The 15,722-nt window shown below is 44.7% G+C and overlaps 1 pseudogene; it reads right to left on the bottom strand.

Annotated features, from left to right (window-relative positions):
* Window positions 1–12,660: 12,660 nt before the first annotated feature.
* Window positions 12,661–14,007, bottom strand: LOC120848500 (annotated as a pseudogene).
* Between the last annotated feature and the right edge of the window lie 1,715 nt (window positions 14,008–15,722).

Raw genomic sequence — 15,722 nt, forward strand, 5'->3', positions numbered from 1 at the left:
CGCGAAAACAAAGCTCCGGTAGTGGCCGGTGCAGCACACAACGCGGAGGAACGGCGAGAAACTGAAGGGCGGCTATGGCGGCAGGGTCACGTGACGCCAAGATGGCGGCGCCCATGAAATGTTGCCTGAAAGGGTCTATACTCTGCTTTTTCTAGTCAACGAGAAATGAAGAAACGCCGAGCATAGCGACTCCCGACCATCTTCTATTGCTCCATAGCCAATGAGGTTAAAGATAGCTCGCAAGCAGGGTGTAAGATAGACAGGTGGTGAAACGAGAGCCAAATGAGCGACCGCATTGTGTCCCCCTCGGTTTTCTCTTTTTCTGTGGCGCCATCTATGTGGAGCACCGCGAACTCTCACTCCAAGTGGGCGAACGCTGGCTGGCGACCGGTTAAACTGATGGAGAAGGTTTCTCGTGGATTTTCAATGGAGGACTGTCGTGCTCTCAGTTTATTTTGCGCAATCTCCCATAGAGTTTCATGCAAATTCGATTCCAATTTTTTTCTTCTCGCCGCAGCGCCATCTGTCGCAAATCGGGGGTACCCGCAAGCCACCCGCAAGCAGACGAGTACACAATCCGGTCACGGCGCTGTGGTAGGTTTCTATGGGCCGTTTCCCCACCTGTCTACCTTACACCCTGCTCGCAAGACTGAATCACGATACAAGAAGGGTGAATACAATGAGACACGCCCCGCGTGGCTCATGGTGTAATTATTGAGGTGTCGCTGACGATGGCGTTGCATTCTACATGGTCATATCGAGAAAATGAAACCCCGTGTTTTCGCCCGCATAAATATACCACGCATTGCAGAGAGCTGAAACTCAGAGAGAAGATGACGCTTGTGCGGGTGATAAAATGCGAAAGATTGAGCGTATGACGTTAGCCGGATCAAAGATTCGAGCGCACCTCAAGTGCTGCGCTCTAATTTCGGCGTTACAGAGAAGCGTAAACGTCTTTAATTTTTTTGCGCCACTAGCAGAGGGTTAGCTGGAAACGGGCCACGGGCCGGTGGGAACGTCTCCGGGGGTGGGGAGGGGGCGGGGGGGGGGGGGGGGGGTTGGTTACCTCTATTCTAAGACATGAGCTAGAACATCTTCTGGCACTTCGCGTCATTCGACGTAATGCAGGTACTACCTTTGGCACCTCGCGACGATATCGTCCCACGCTATCAACAGCGAGCTTTACTTCCTCCATTAGCGCCTGAAACCGACAATACCGATGACGCCGTGTCGCGGAGCAGATGACGAACTCACTATTCTCCGACAACGGAGGCACTGGTAGCCAGCGCATTACGCCATTGGGGCGCAGCATCCACAGAGTTATTAATTCGTCACTGGCTGTAAAATACCCGGTAATCTTTTTAGGGCTGAGAAAGAGGAAGCGAATACGAAATGCAGAAAGCAAAAGGGGTCCTCTTTTCAGGTAACGATTCCTCTGGATCTCGACTGTTAAAGGAAAATTATGGTGCTGATACCAGCACCACAGAATCGCTTGATGGTGTAATCTTGTACGCATTTTAATTATTGTTTTAGGATTGCACAAGAGGAAGAAAAATCGAAATTTAGGAAGCCAAAAAAAAACAATTGTACGGCAAATTGCTAGGCAAGTGTGTTGGATACGTGAAACCTTCTTGCACCACAAACGTTTAGCGGTACTCTCAGCCTGTGCCCACAGCGTATGAGAGAATGACGGGAGGCGGCAGGTTACGCTGAATTTATGTGTAGTTCACGTGACGTCAATTGTACCTCTAGATCTAGCGAGGAAAGTGACATCATGCCACGTGACGTCATTTTTCCCGCTAAATTTAGTGGGTAAACTAAACTTATGTGTAGATCAAGTGACGTCAATTTGAAACTGGCCATGTGACGCCGCAGGCCACCGCTTTGCAAAATGCCGCTTCATGAAATCCCGAGCAACTACCCGAAGAACGGTTGACATTAAACGTGTTTCCTATCTTCTTTCAGATACAGATTCCTCCGGTTCCCGGCTGATAAGAGAGAATGACCTCCATGATGGTGCGACGTTCCACGCCCTACGCAATCTTCTGTCGACTGTGCGGTTGTTTCTTCATTCACAACTTTCGGGGAAAGTCGCTGAGAAACGCAAAAGTCGCCTTAAAAAGTCGCTACACTTTTTACTCGTTCAGCTGGTTTCTTCTCTACATGTTCCTTGAGGCATTGTTTAGCAAACGCTTCGCGTACGTGATTAGAAACATTTCTGATCCTCTCTCCAGGGCTTTAATGCTAGTAGTTCTTGGCGTCGGGCTAGTAAAGTTAATCACCAACCTCGCAGTCATGATAATAAAACCCGATAAACTGCTCGCTTTCTTCCGCGAATCGGAGGCGTTTGAAATGACCACGGAGTTTTTGCCACAAGCACATAGCTTACGAAACTCAGCCGTATATGGATGGCATGCGGTGCGAGCATTTTCGGCAGTTGTAGGATTGGGTTTGTTCTTCATTGAAGCAGAGCGGTTCATAATAGTGGAACTCTCGCAGTCCTTGTCACCCCAGTGGTCCGTTCCGCTGAAGGTAATCGGTTTCGTCGCTGGAACTGGATATGTTGCTTACGATTCTTTATCGTACTTTTTCTTGAGGAACTGCACGAAGATCCTGGTTAAGTACATCCAAGTCCAAGTGGAATTGTTCCAAAAGGCAGGCAAATTGAAGAACTTTTACTTTCTAGCCCAGTCTCCACATCAGGTCGAAGCTATGCGGCTTCGTATCAACAAAATAAGGAAACTCAAGGAGTCATTGAATGCTATCTGGGCAGAACCGCTCATTGTCGCTTGTGCAGGCACGATAATAATTGACTGCGTCGTCGTCGACGCACTAGTTCACGACGGAATCAAAAAAGAACTTTGGTTAGCCGCGGGCTACTCTGTGTACTCTACGCTTTGCTTCATTGACCTCGCTTACACTGGACAAACCCTTATTGACGAGGTGAGCCAACATGCCAGCTACGATCTGACTATTTTAGATTTTTATTGGTCTTCTTGTCATAGGTACGCAAACTGAAGAGCGCCATTCTGATGGTTCCTGCATTCGGAGCGCCGGACAGTTGCCTACAGCAGGTATATGTACAACCGGCTACGCCTAGCACTACAAGGCACAAACTTATCAGGTTGCTAGATTTTTTTTTCTCTTTATGACAGCTACGTTACCTGCATGAAAGCGTTCAACCTGAAGGGATGGGCCTCGGTGGTGGAAGCTTCTTCGTGCTCAAGATATCTTTACTGCTATCAGTAAGCAAGCTAGTGATTTGAAACACGCGACAGTCTATGCAAAATAAGGGTGTTTGCCTTTTTGATGTCAGTCTATTGAAGGTTCAATTTGGAAGAACGGACTTTCATATTGAATTTTTTTGTTTTGTATGAGAATTTTTTGTGTTCAATAAACACACATGAATCATACAAAATATATAAGAACACATAAGAAACTTGTGAGAAGTTTCTTATTCGTTTCTTACATGTTTCTTACATAGTTTTTATTTGGTTCTTATATGGTCTTATATATCTTGTATAATTCATATGTGTTTGTTGGAGATAAGAAGTTTCTCATACAGATGGCTTTTTCACTAAGGTTGCAGTAAAATAATGAATGGAAGAACGTTAAGGCGATAAACAGTTCTGATTGCTTGTTCTTTTCTCGTTCGTTTAGATAGAAAGTTTCATCCGGCCCCTGTGTTGTCGTTACAACAGGCCTTTTCACCTGTTTTTAATTGAAGGACCGCTTAACTATACCTCGGAACTAAATACGTCAGTCTTGTGTACTACAGTTTACAGGAAGAGCATTTTCAGGGCATGTAGAGATGTTCGCTTGTCCAAGCATTGAAATGGCGTTTTCGTCAAAATCTAATAAAAAAACCGACACATTTTATTTCGAGCACGCCACCTTAGGTCTTACTTAGCTTTATCCTGCCAAACAGCACACTAGATATTGTATAATTATGTGGTCGACCATACCTATCTTCTTTTTCAGATGACTGGTTCGATAATAATATTCGGCGTAATTCTGATCCAAACAAGCAACACGATGACGCTCAAGGTCAACACAGCCTAGGGTTCCAGGATTCTTCATATATTGCGTGTCTCTCCAAAGTTCATCAAAGCCTGTCCGACGGATAACTGCGCGCCATGGAGGGACTGCTAAGAAAACCAGATGTAACCTTACTAATGACGCTACCTGAATATATGAGCGTAAAATGATTGTACCCTCCCAACTGTTTCTTTCATAATTAGAGCCACGCACCAAGAACATTGGGCTTTGGATTAGAATGGGTGCATACAAGCAGTCCTGCGATCTACGAAGAGGCAATCTCAAATCTCAAAGCCTTAAACAAGATGAAATGCTCCACGCTCGAAATATTTCTTTTTATACCAAAATATTGCCACGTGCGTCTTGGAGCTGCAGCTTCCCCGCTTAGGAACGGGGTTCAAAATCCTCCCAAACTGGTTTCTTTTTTTTTTTTTGTTGTTGTAGCGATCACTGTACTTATGGAAGGTTCCAGCCTATTCTAGGCTATCATCATTTTTATAACCTTCATAACCTTCCTGAACGTACCGCGTGAACACGAGCAGCGGTAATGCGCTGCTTCGGGAGAGTTGCCCTTTCATATCCGACGCAGGACACTGTTGTCCTTCTCTTTAAATTTGTATGCCCAAGTTTTGTCTCGTCAAATGTTTAATTTCAGTTTCACCTTCATCTCCTATATTTACTTGTGACAATATTTTGCAGTTTCTCATGTACTACCTACAATGAACATTAACGAAAGCACCCGCACCTTCTAAATGTCAGATGCACGCACTTGAAAACCATTCCGTTATAGCTCTACTTCAGAAAATGACGGTGCTTCAGTGACCATAATCTAAAAACAATACATATTAATTAACTTCTACCTCGCGAACTGATTAACGGTAGCAGACACGCTCGGATAATCCCGCCTCTGTGGAAAATATTTCACCATGGCGTAAGAGTGAGTAACTCAGCTCTGAATCGAACCTGCATCAATCATCAGCGCATAACGAAGCACTCGCTTACAGACTTCGCGTTGAGAATGTCGCTTGAATGCATCAACTTCAGCGCAAACATTGAATGCGCTACGACTGCTAAAGGCGTTCGATCGAATGAGCAGAGTAAATATTCAGACATTGACAGAGTGTTCCCGCGATTCGAAGCTATAACGAAGCATGTTCATTAGCCCGCAATATCGACTTGTTTTTGTTGTTTGCCCCCAACGGTGAATTCGCTGCTTTCGTAAGTGCCCTAAAAAAAAAAGGAAAAAAAAAAAAAAAAAACGGAAATGCGTGTGAGACTTTTCCTCTTGCACCATAAGTGAGACAGTTGCGTTTTTTGACGGCATCGAGAATCCCTTTGTGGAAGTATTTTTTTCGGCACAAGTCATATTGCTGAAAGCGACGTGAATTGAAGTTCTCCCCTGGCCATCTGTCTTCGCTTCTTCGCTGTAAGTTTTCCTTTTTTTAATTAGTAGTATGAAGCACGAGATTATGAAAGCTTCGTGCATTCTCATACTCTCATACTAGGTGTTTCATTTTTTTTATGTTTGCTTTTATGAGTTACAGTTCAGAACATTCTTCATTCTTCTGAAATGTGCCTTAAGCAGGGTGTTAAACCGAATACTATTTCGGATTCGTTCGCGTTGAACTTCAGTAGTCCTGGATTGTTTTTCAGTTCCGGTTCCGGTTCAGTGATGCATTTCACATACCAATTCGGTTCCCGGTTCCACCAAGCGCACACAGGTTCAAACCGGTTCTGCTTTGTACCTTAGACGGTGGACACCCGTGCATTTTCTGAGTTACAAAAAGAAGTTTCCAGCTCACAGTCATAAAGGAAAAAAAAGCGTCCTCAACTTGGTGTCTTCTGTTTTAAAAGTACTATACTTTCGTTCTCCTTTAAAGGGAAGCTGAAACACTTCTTGAAAAAAACGAGTTAGAGATGAATTCTGGCGTATTTTTATCCGTGAATCTGAATATCACTTTTGTTTTCCCTGAAGATGCAACTAAAAGCGAGAAAAAGCGAAAAAACATTCGACCAGTCGTGACGTCATACTAGGATCTTCGGGCCGCCAAGCGCGTGTCGCTCGTGTGTTCAGCGCGTGCAACGCAAGCTTGCCAGGTATATTTCCCCGCACTGACACCAGTCGTGACGTCTCTTTCTGACCTTTCTGAAAATAGCAAGAGTGCGCGTGCATAGCTTTGACAGGCGCTGAAGATGCGCGAGAGCAGATATTCCGAAGGCTCCTAGTGTGACGTCACGCCCCGGGAAGGAGGGGCTTGGGCGGTACTTTAAAAATTAATTTCTGAAGCCTCCGTGCACCAAATTGAAAAATAATATTGATATTCCTCATCCTGGAGGTAGAATGAAGGCAATGCAGACCTCTTCAGTATCGCCTAGCAAGACCATACATAAAATATTACGACCAAGTTATGTCTAAACGTTCCTGCAAACTTTGCAACGCGCCAAGTTACCGAAATCGGCTGACTCTAGCGCGCAGATTGAGGCGCAGCCAACAGCGCAGACAAAGCTACGGCGTTTACGTAGCCAACATTGAGCTACACGTCTCCACCATTGCCCCTTTTTGTTCGTTTTTACTTCTCCGGGCAAGCGTACCGGGTGACGTGAGCAACGTTTCCTATCGGCGCTTTGGTGGTGTCCACGTAATGACGCGTCTGCGCAGCGCGCTTCTTGGGAGCCGTCCGGGCTTCCCGCCGTTACCGCCGCCTCCCGAGTTCCGCGTGACAACCGCCGTCGTCGTCACACCGTTTGCGAATAGTGTACCTCGAAGTTTCGTTCACACTACCTGCGCAGACTAATGCCGCCGCTGTGAAGACGTCGTCGAATGTCGTAGACGCCAAAACATGGCGAAGAGTGCGGAGCAGACGACACTTGCCCCTGGCAGGCGACCGCCCCAACGGTAGCAGCCGGCCCGCCCTAATCCCGCCCGTCGTTGCGTAGTTGATCAAGTGACATCTCGTACCACGTGATAGTATGGTGCCTGGGGCGCGTCTTCGACTGGTGTGTTTAGCGTCCTATCCCGCCCATACATCAAACGTGGTCCCAAAGGGGCAACAAATGACGTCACAGAAGCCGGAGTGTCATGCTGTTGCCTGTCGCGATCCTGGCGGTTGGCCGTAGAAATGCTGGCGAAAAGCACGAGCGAACGCGAGTGTCGCTGTCGTCCCGGCGTCCCAACTTCTGGCTGCTTTAACTTCCGTAAACTGTCACAGTGGAGAGCGACATGCAGCAGAACAGGCGCCTGCCACATACACCACAACTGTTGAGACGCCGCCAGGATCGCGATCGGCGACAGCATGACACTTCTATGATGTCATCCGGCGGAAATCGAGGGACCACTTTTTTAAAGGCGGTAAACACACCAGTCGGAGACGCGTTCCCGGCACCATAGTGATAGCTATGTTTTTAGCAGCCCGAGGCTAATGTTGCCAAACGGAGCCGAAGTTTCAGTTTCGATTTGAACTCATTTCTAAAGTGAGATTATTTTCCCGTAGGAAATGACGTAGTGTTTTTTCTTCGTGTTTTTTTTTAATGTAAAAAAAACTCATTATTCTGAATTTTTCAGAATTGTACTAAAGTGGCGAAGCGGGCGAGTTGGTTCATGAACTCCGTTCATTTTTTTTCAGAATTGAACGGAGTTGCCCTTTAAGTCCAGACTCACCCGACGCTACGAGCTGATGGGCCCAGTGACTTGCGCTTTTAGCGCTGCTTGATTGGTCCTATTAGCTCGTAGCGTTTGCTCCGCTCTGAACTTAAACTGAAACTTAGTACAGAAAAAAGCTGAACTGCCATATGAGATTACTTTTTGTTCCGGTTAGGGTTCAAATGTAAATGTTTAATTTTAGTTACACATTTAGCGTTGTTTTTAGCTCTGCTTTTAGCATTGCATGTTATTTTGACCCTGCCTATTTTTATGCTTGATTGCATATAGTGTCTTGCTAATGTCTTGTTTATACAACAAAAGAGCATATAAAACTTGTCTTGATCATTTTAATAATCCAGGGGCGCAGAATGTATACTGAGTGAAATGTGCGTTATTATTTGTTATGCTTGGATACGGGAAACTTTGTATTTGATCTCTTTAAGTTTTTGTCAAAATGACAGGCAAGCTTAAATTTGTTCAGGAGTGGAATGTGGGAGGAACACGCTTTAAAGGGGTACTCCGGCGTTTTCTTCACAGTCCCCGATTCGCCTGACAATTTCCAAACACACGAAAAAACATTGTTGAAATAGTAACCCAAATATTTGGCCAAAATAATTTTTTTTCGACGTTATTCAATTTACAATTTCGGTCCTGACCGTGTTTTTCAAAGTGAAAAGTTCTACTGGCAACAATGAACAAGTGACGTCAGGGTAAGGCAGGGGTTCACTCTTTAGGCTGTAGAAATTTGTTCCCAACTGATTACCAACAGTTTCATGGTGTCAAATGAATGCTTTGGAAGGTCGCTCCAGCTCCCGCGCAGCAGCACGAAAACAAAAGCTCGGCATAGTTCATATTTAGACTGCCCGCTCGACCTGCAAGCCTGCCCTCCCGTGACGTCACGGCACTGAAAAGCGTGGGTATATTTGAATCTTGGTTTTGGTGTCATTTTCATCTATTGATTTCACAATAGCTATTCTGAATTTCGCGACACTAAACAGCATATTGGAAAGAGTAAAGGCCGGTAATATCGAAAATATAGTTAATTTGGGTAGCTCAAAAAATCTCCGGAGTACCCCTTTAATGTAAAATTTGTACAAATTCTGTTGTTGTTGTTGTTATTTTGTTGTTGTTTTTATTATTGTTTCTGAGCATGCATGCAGCGTTTTAGGTTCTTCGTGTTTTTCGATTCTTGGGGCCCTTTACGAAGTACGAACACCACAGGCTTCCTTGACGGTATTGTCTTGTAGGAGCTTGATTGATGCTTTTAGAACTGCAAAAGAAAAACGAGAACTCGAAGTTTAGGAAACCAAAGTATGTGCTCATTATCCTTTTTTTCAGATGACGATCCGTCTCGTTCCAGGCTGATACGAGAGAATGAGCTCCACGATGGTACAACGTGTCGCCCTTTATTCCTTTCTCTGTCGACTGTATGGCTGCTTCTTCATTCAAAACTTTCGGGAAAAGACGCTGGCAAACGCGAAAGCCACTTGGAAGGCTCTCTATACCCTTTATTCGATTAGCTGCTTCGTTCTGTGGTTTGTCATTGAGATGCTGTGCTTCACAAATTACACAGACGTGGTCAGGAGCATTTCGGATACTCTCTCCAAGACCCTTCTACTCGTAGCCTACGGCGTCTTGGTGGTAAAACTAATCGTCAACCTCGCAGTCATGTTCACGAAACCGGATAAAATGCTCACTTTCTTCCGCAAATCGGAGGCCTTCGAAAATAACACTGGCTTTACGCCTCGCACAAACAGCTTGCTGCGCTCAGCCACGGATCGATGGAACATGGTGCGCGCACTTGCGGTATTCATGGGATTTGCCTTGTACCTCACCGGAGCGCTATGGTACGTAAGGACAGAACTCTTGAAGTCCATTCCACCCCTGTGGTTCGTTCCAGTCATTATACTAGGCACATACATGTTTATCGGTTTCCTCTTATACGATTCTGTATCTCATTTCTTTTTGAGGAGCTGCACAAATGTTTTGGTACAATACATTCGAGCTCAAACGGAGGTCGTCAAAGAGGCAGGCAAATTGACAAATTTTCACCTGCGATCACAATCCCCTCTTCAAATGGAAGCTGTGCGACTTCGTATCAACAAAATTAGAAAACTCAAGGAGTCGTTGAACGAAATCTGGGCAGGGCCCCTCATTGTTCATTGCGCAAGCACCCTCGTGGTTGATTGCGTCATCCTAGACGCTGTATTTCACGACGGGATCAGGAAAGAACTTTATATAATTTTGATATGTTCTCTGTACACCTCGATTGGCTTCATTGACCTTGCTTACATTGGACAGACCTTAATTGACGAGGTAAGCCAACATGACTACTAGAATCTCAGAACTTCTAGCTCCAATTAGCTTTCTTGTTTCCTAGGCACGCAGCCTTAAGAACACCATTCTGATGCTCCCTGCGTTCGGGGCGCCAGACAGCTACATCCAGCAGGTATATATATGAACAACCGGCAATGTCTAGCATCACAGAATGAAGACTGATTAACTTGTGTGTGTTTCTTTCTTTTTTTCTTTTTTTTTTTCTTGACAGTTGCGCTACCTACATGAAAGCGTTGACCCTGAAGGGATGTGCCTTGGCGGTAAAGGTTTTTTCGCGCTCAGAAGGTCCTTGCTGGTTGCAGTAAGTGAATTACAGGTTTTGAAGCACGCGAGAGTCTCTTCAAAATGTCGGTGCTTGACTCATTTTATATCAGGCAGTTAAGGTGTAAATCAAAACGTCGGACGCAGAAAAGCATAACAAAAAATAAACTAAATATTACTCAGCAAGCTAAAGTTACCTTGACGAATACAAACGTTTTTTTTTTTTTTTGTGTGTCGGTTTTGCTTTTTTCATTTTGGTGCACAATCACTTCCTGCGTCTGCGTTGTTGTAAGAATCATTCTTCTGAAGGGGCGGTGGAACGACTACTGCACTTTCAGTAAATACCGCATCGAGATAAGGTTTGGCGCTTATAAGCTACGAAACACAAGTTCCATTGATGTTGTTTCCACGCAGTCCAAAAAAAGAAAAGCATTGTTTAGTTTTTCAGAACAAGCGGCCCTGTGGTCTGGTGACAATTCTATGCCGGCAATGTTTAGCAAGTATCTGAGACCAGCCACTAGCCGAATGCTGGTTGAGGCATTGATTATCACAGTCCGAAATAGTGAGCTCACGCAGTGCTCGTTCCCAATCTAAGAGCAGGATTTTTAATATCTTCACGATGAGTTTCTCTCCTGAGCTCTCCTGAGCCAATAAAGATTATCATTATCATATCATTATCACTGGAGTGCCTGCAATTATGCCATTACGTTTTGTAAAGGAAATAATGAAAAACAGACTGTTTTAATCCTTGAAATTGCACTGCGACAAAAAGACTTCTTCGTCAGGGACGTTGCGTGCGGGTATACTCGGGTCACACTAGTAACGCAAAACTTATGTTAGATGATAGACATTCAAATGCAATATCGCTGCACGGCCCCTTTAAGGCGTTTTCTAAATGAAGAAGCTCCAAGCAACATAAGTCGTTCTCACCTAATAGATATTAATGAAGGGGCATGGCGAAGGCTGGTATGTGGGCTCTGTCGCACAAGCCTTAAAATAAAGTTTTTTTTTTTTTTTTCTTTTGCCTTCTTGAGGAAGTGAAAAATAATTGAAGAAAGCTACTTTAGATTTTTGTTTGCTTGCATCAACAGAACAGCACTTTTAGTTAACATATTGCATATGATGTTGCTGCCGACAATGCCTACTTTTTTTTTTCGTTTCAGATGACTGGTTCGGTAATAATATTCGGCGTGATTCTGGTGCAAACAAGCAAATCGATGGCACTCAAGATCAACGCAGCCTAGCTTTGTATGTCTTGCATAATAGTCCAAGGTTCATGAAGAACATTAACTTCATCGCCATCGAGCGACTACTCAGAAAACTAGTTGTAATCCCACGATGGAAGCCACCTGAATGTAGTATAAGCGTAAAAAATGATCGGAATGACTCTGTGTGTTGTGGCGGTAAACCCACTGACCAGAAAGGCAGGACAATGAAGTACGGTGGGCCGGTTGGAAGCATAGAAGTGACGCCATTGATTAATCGACTTGAGGTAGCCCTGGTTCCAAAAGGATTTTATGACCTCTGTAGCTGGAGTTACATCGAACGCTTTCAAGTGCGAGAGGGGGACGGGCGAGGGTGGAGGGAGATTTTGACGAGGCATCATTCTGACAAGAAACGCACTAAATGTTCGAACAAGCCGAGTATTTTTTTATGTTGAGATTTTTTGTAATAACCCACACACAACTTACTCATAAAATTTTATTTAAGTAAATTTGTTGCAATAACACACACACACACACACACACACACACACAAAATTGATATTTAAGTTAATTTGGAAGTGCTGATCTTTTTCTTAGAGTTATTTCGTCTCTGTTGCTGAACTTCAATTTCCTTTTTGTGCGAATTAACCACAACTTCAACCTTGAATATCTTTTTTTTTTTTTGTTAATATTTCAAGACCTGGAATGCTTTTTAACTGAACCCCGTGGTCCCAAAATGTTTTCGTTGGACTGCATGCCCGGCCTTCGGTACATTTCGTCGCTACTCTTGGCGGGACAAGTGACGTCACTCACCTGCCCGTCATGTAAACTATACGCCGCTTCAGTTTCCGCACTAAATATCGCGGGTAAATTGACGTGACGTAGTCGAAACAACAATTTTTCTTGCTATATTTAGAGGGGCAAATTAACGTTACATGACCTATCTACAACGTCACCTATACCCCAAATCAGTTCATCGCTAAATTAAGCGGGGAAATTTAGGTCACGTGACCTATTTACCCCTTTATTCTGCCGTCTAAATTGATTGGAATTTATTTTTCTTTCGTAACGTAACCTGCACCGATTCAGCTATACTTACCAAGAAAACTGGCGTCACTTTACCTGACTTGGTTGTAAAACGTTTCTGCGTCGTAAAGAAATTGGTTCTAAGAGAGCGCGTTAAGTGGTTGAGAGTGCATAGCCCTCGACAACTTTGTGAGCCCACTCCGCTGCCAGAACTTGGGTTCCGTGGTCAGAGCTGGCCAGCACGGTCTCCCACCGCTCGAGAGAAGGATTTGTAAGTAGGTCCCCCGGGGGGTGGCTCTATTTTGCAATCCCATGGTGTATGGTCGTTGTTGGCTCGTTGGCCGTAGTGTTTACAGTTGGGGTTGTATTGATCAGGATAAATATGCACGAGAAGTGAAGGGATGCGCAACGATCGCGTCTGGAGACGACGCCACGTAACCTCCTATTCTTTAGTTAGGCTTTTGTGTGGAGGGGGTAAAGTTCTTCTCTCTAGTTTAAAATGATTGGTTAGATCACGATATGTGATCGTGGAGTCCTTCGTGGAATTCAGGAAGCCAGACTCATCCACTGCCCGGTCGACGAAACCTCGGGCTTAGTTTGGGCTGTCCTGTTTCCCGGATTCCCCGAATGGGCTGGGACCCATATCAGTTCGAAGTAGTTAGGTGAGAATTTGGTGGCATTTAGGAGATTGAGGGAGGTGTTTGTAATTTGCCCTTTTAAAAAATTATTGATAACCATTTTAGAGTCAGTAAGAATGGTACTGCCTTGGGAGTGAGCTAGGGCGAGGGCTATAACTGCCCCTTCTGCCGTTTCGGAAGATTTGGTTTTGATGGTTGCCGAGGCGATGTGGTCACCGTTCTCGTTCATAGCCACCATTGCAAAGGCATTTGTAAGTTTGCATTTTGCTGCATCCACATAAATTATTCCGTTGCACTGTCCGTATTTACCATGTAAGGCTTTAACTCGTGCTTGTCGTCTACCCTCATGGTGTATGGGGTGCATGTTTTTCGGAAGTGGTTTGATTAGTAGGGCTGCCTGGTCACGGGGCAAGTCTACTTAAGCGTCATTATTAGTAGGTTGATGGGTAATGCCATGCCTGGTTCGAATACTCCTGCCAGTTCTGGAAGTTGCTTATCTCGCAGTTTGAGCCATTAAATGGGCTTCTTTCAGTTCATTGTAGGTGTTGTGTATTCTTAAACTCAAAGACCTTTCGGTTGAGGCATTTAGCGGGAGTCCTAAGGCAGCTTTGTAGGCCTGCCGTATCATGCTATCCAATTTGTCGCCTTCTGCTTTCGAGAATTTGACATAAGGGGTGTCATAAAGTATCCTGCTTAGCGCACAGGCCTTCACTAGTCGGCATAGATTTAGTTCTCTCACCCCTTGCCTTTGATTAGCTATGCGCCGGATTAATCGCACCGTCGCTTCTACCGTGCATTCGAGCTTAGTGAGTGTAGCATTGTTCCTTCCATTCGTTTGTAAATACAACCCTAGAGTTATCATAGTTTGTACCTCTTTGACAGATCGCCCATTGACGTAGATGTTTATTTGTAGAAAGGAAGTTAAAGTTCTCTTTCCTCTTGGTTTGTGTCTGATCACAGAGCTCAGATTTTTGCTCTGAACAAGTTAGGCCGGCTTCCCATGCGCATGCATCAACAATGTCCACTGCTTTTTGAAGCGTGTCTTTTATGTAGCCGTCACATCCTTTGGTTACCCAAAGCGTGATGTCATCTGCATAGAACGTGTGATGAAGGTCTGATAGTTCTGCCAATTTGAGGGACATCTTGATGAGGGAGAGGTTAAAAAGGAAGGGGGACAGGACGGAGCCCTGCAGCGTTCCTTTGCTTCCTAGTGTGAATGGGGCAGACTCTATTGTTCCGACCGTTATCACATGCTGTTCTGTTAGTAAGGGAGGATGGGATGTAGTTGTACATCATTTCCCCGGGGTTAATTTCTGACAAGTTTGTCAAAATGGCTTTGTAGGAGACGTTGTCGAGAACTTTATGAAGATCTAGCCCCAATATTGTTTTGGTTCCTGTTCCCTCATCAGCTTCGATTATATCTTTGTTTAGCTGCAAGAGTATGTCCTGGGTAGATAAATGGGCCCTGAATCCTAGCATTGTTTCAGGTAGGAGGTTTATGTCCTCCGCCTAGTTTTGTAGTCCGGTGAGGATGACATGCTCCATTAGTTTGCCTAGGCATGATGCGAGTGAAATAGGGCGGAAATTCTCAGTTTTGAGTTTTTTTTACCTGCTTTAGGAATAAAGGAGATTTTCGCATGTTTCCACTCTTGCGGTATGCTGCCTGCCTGCCAGTGTTTGTTCATGAGGTTCGTATTTGCCACAATCGACGTTGCGTCTGAATTCCTGAGAGCCTTATTTGTTACTTTGTCTGGTCCGGCCGCAGAGGTTGTCCGCAGTTTTCCAATTGCGCACCAAACCTCTGCGCCTGTTACGTCGGCGTCTAAATTTGAGTTAGGGGTTCCCCGGTAGTCAGACTGTAGGAAGCCCTCATCCGTATTTAGATAGTGGTCTGCTGGCTCTTTTATTATGTCTTCTGTTGTACCCTCATATATATGTACAAGCCTGTAAAGCTGATTTTGTTGCGCGGGGCGTGTTTGTTCTGTGTCAAGGAGATGTCGTAGAAGGTGTCATGTCTTATATTTCTATAGTTGTCCATTCATGTTTTCATATATTTGGTTCGATTGTTGTGTTTGGAGTGTAAGTTTATGTTCTTCGATTTTCCGTTCGATTTCAGTGATCTTTCTGCGGAGTCGTTTGTTGTTTTCCTCTTCTTCCAGCGTTTTTGGAGTCCTTTGTGTTCCTCCCATAAGTGTAAGAGTTTTGAGTCTGTAATCTGCTCCTTTTTGTCAACTGACACCACAACGCTAGCGGAGCTGACATCCTCATTCAGAGAGCTTACCCAGTAGCTAAGGTTATTGATCTCCTTTGGGACTGTTTTGTTACAAAGTTCCCTGAACTTGTCCCAATCCGTATACTTGGTTTTGAGCTTTTCGTGGGGAAGGTAATGCTAAGGATGTAGTGATCACTACCAAGATTTTGCCGGGTGTATCCACTTTGCGTCCGTGATGTTTTTAGAGAGGGATAAGTGGGGGTGTGTCTACACATATACTGTTACCCATGCGTGTGTGATCGCTCGGGTTTTTAAGCGTTACGAGCCGGATTGTACAGTTTGCCAGAGAAGGTTCCCTTTCGAAG

This window comes from Ixodes scapularis, unplaced genomic scaffold, assembly GCF_016920785.2.
Source record: "Ixodes scapularis isolate PalLabHiFi unplaced genomic scaffold, ASM1692078v2 PGA_scaffold8__174_contigs__length_109621045, whole genome shotgun sequence".
NCBI lineage: Eukaryota > Metazoa > Arthropoda > Arachnida > Ixodida > Ixodidae > Ixodes > Ixodes scapularis.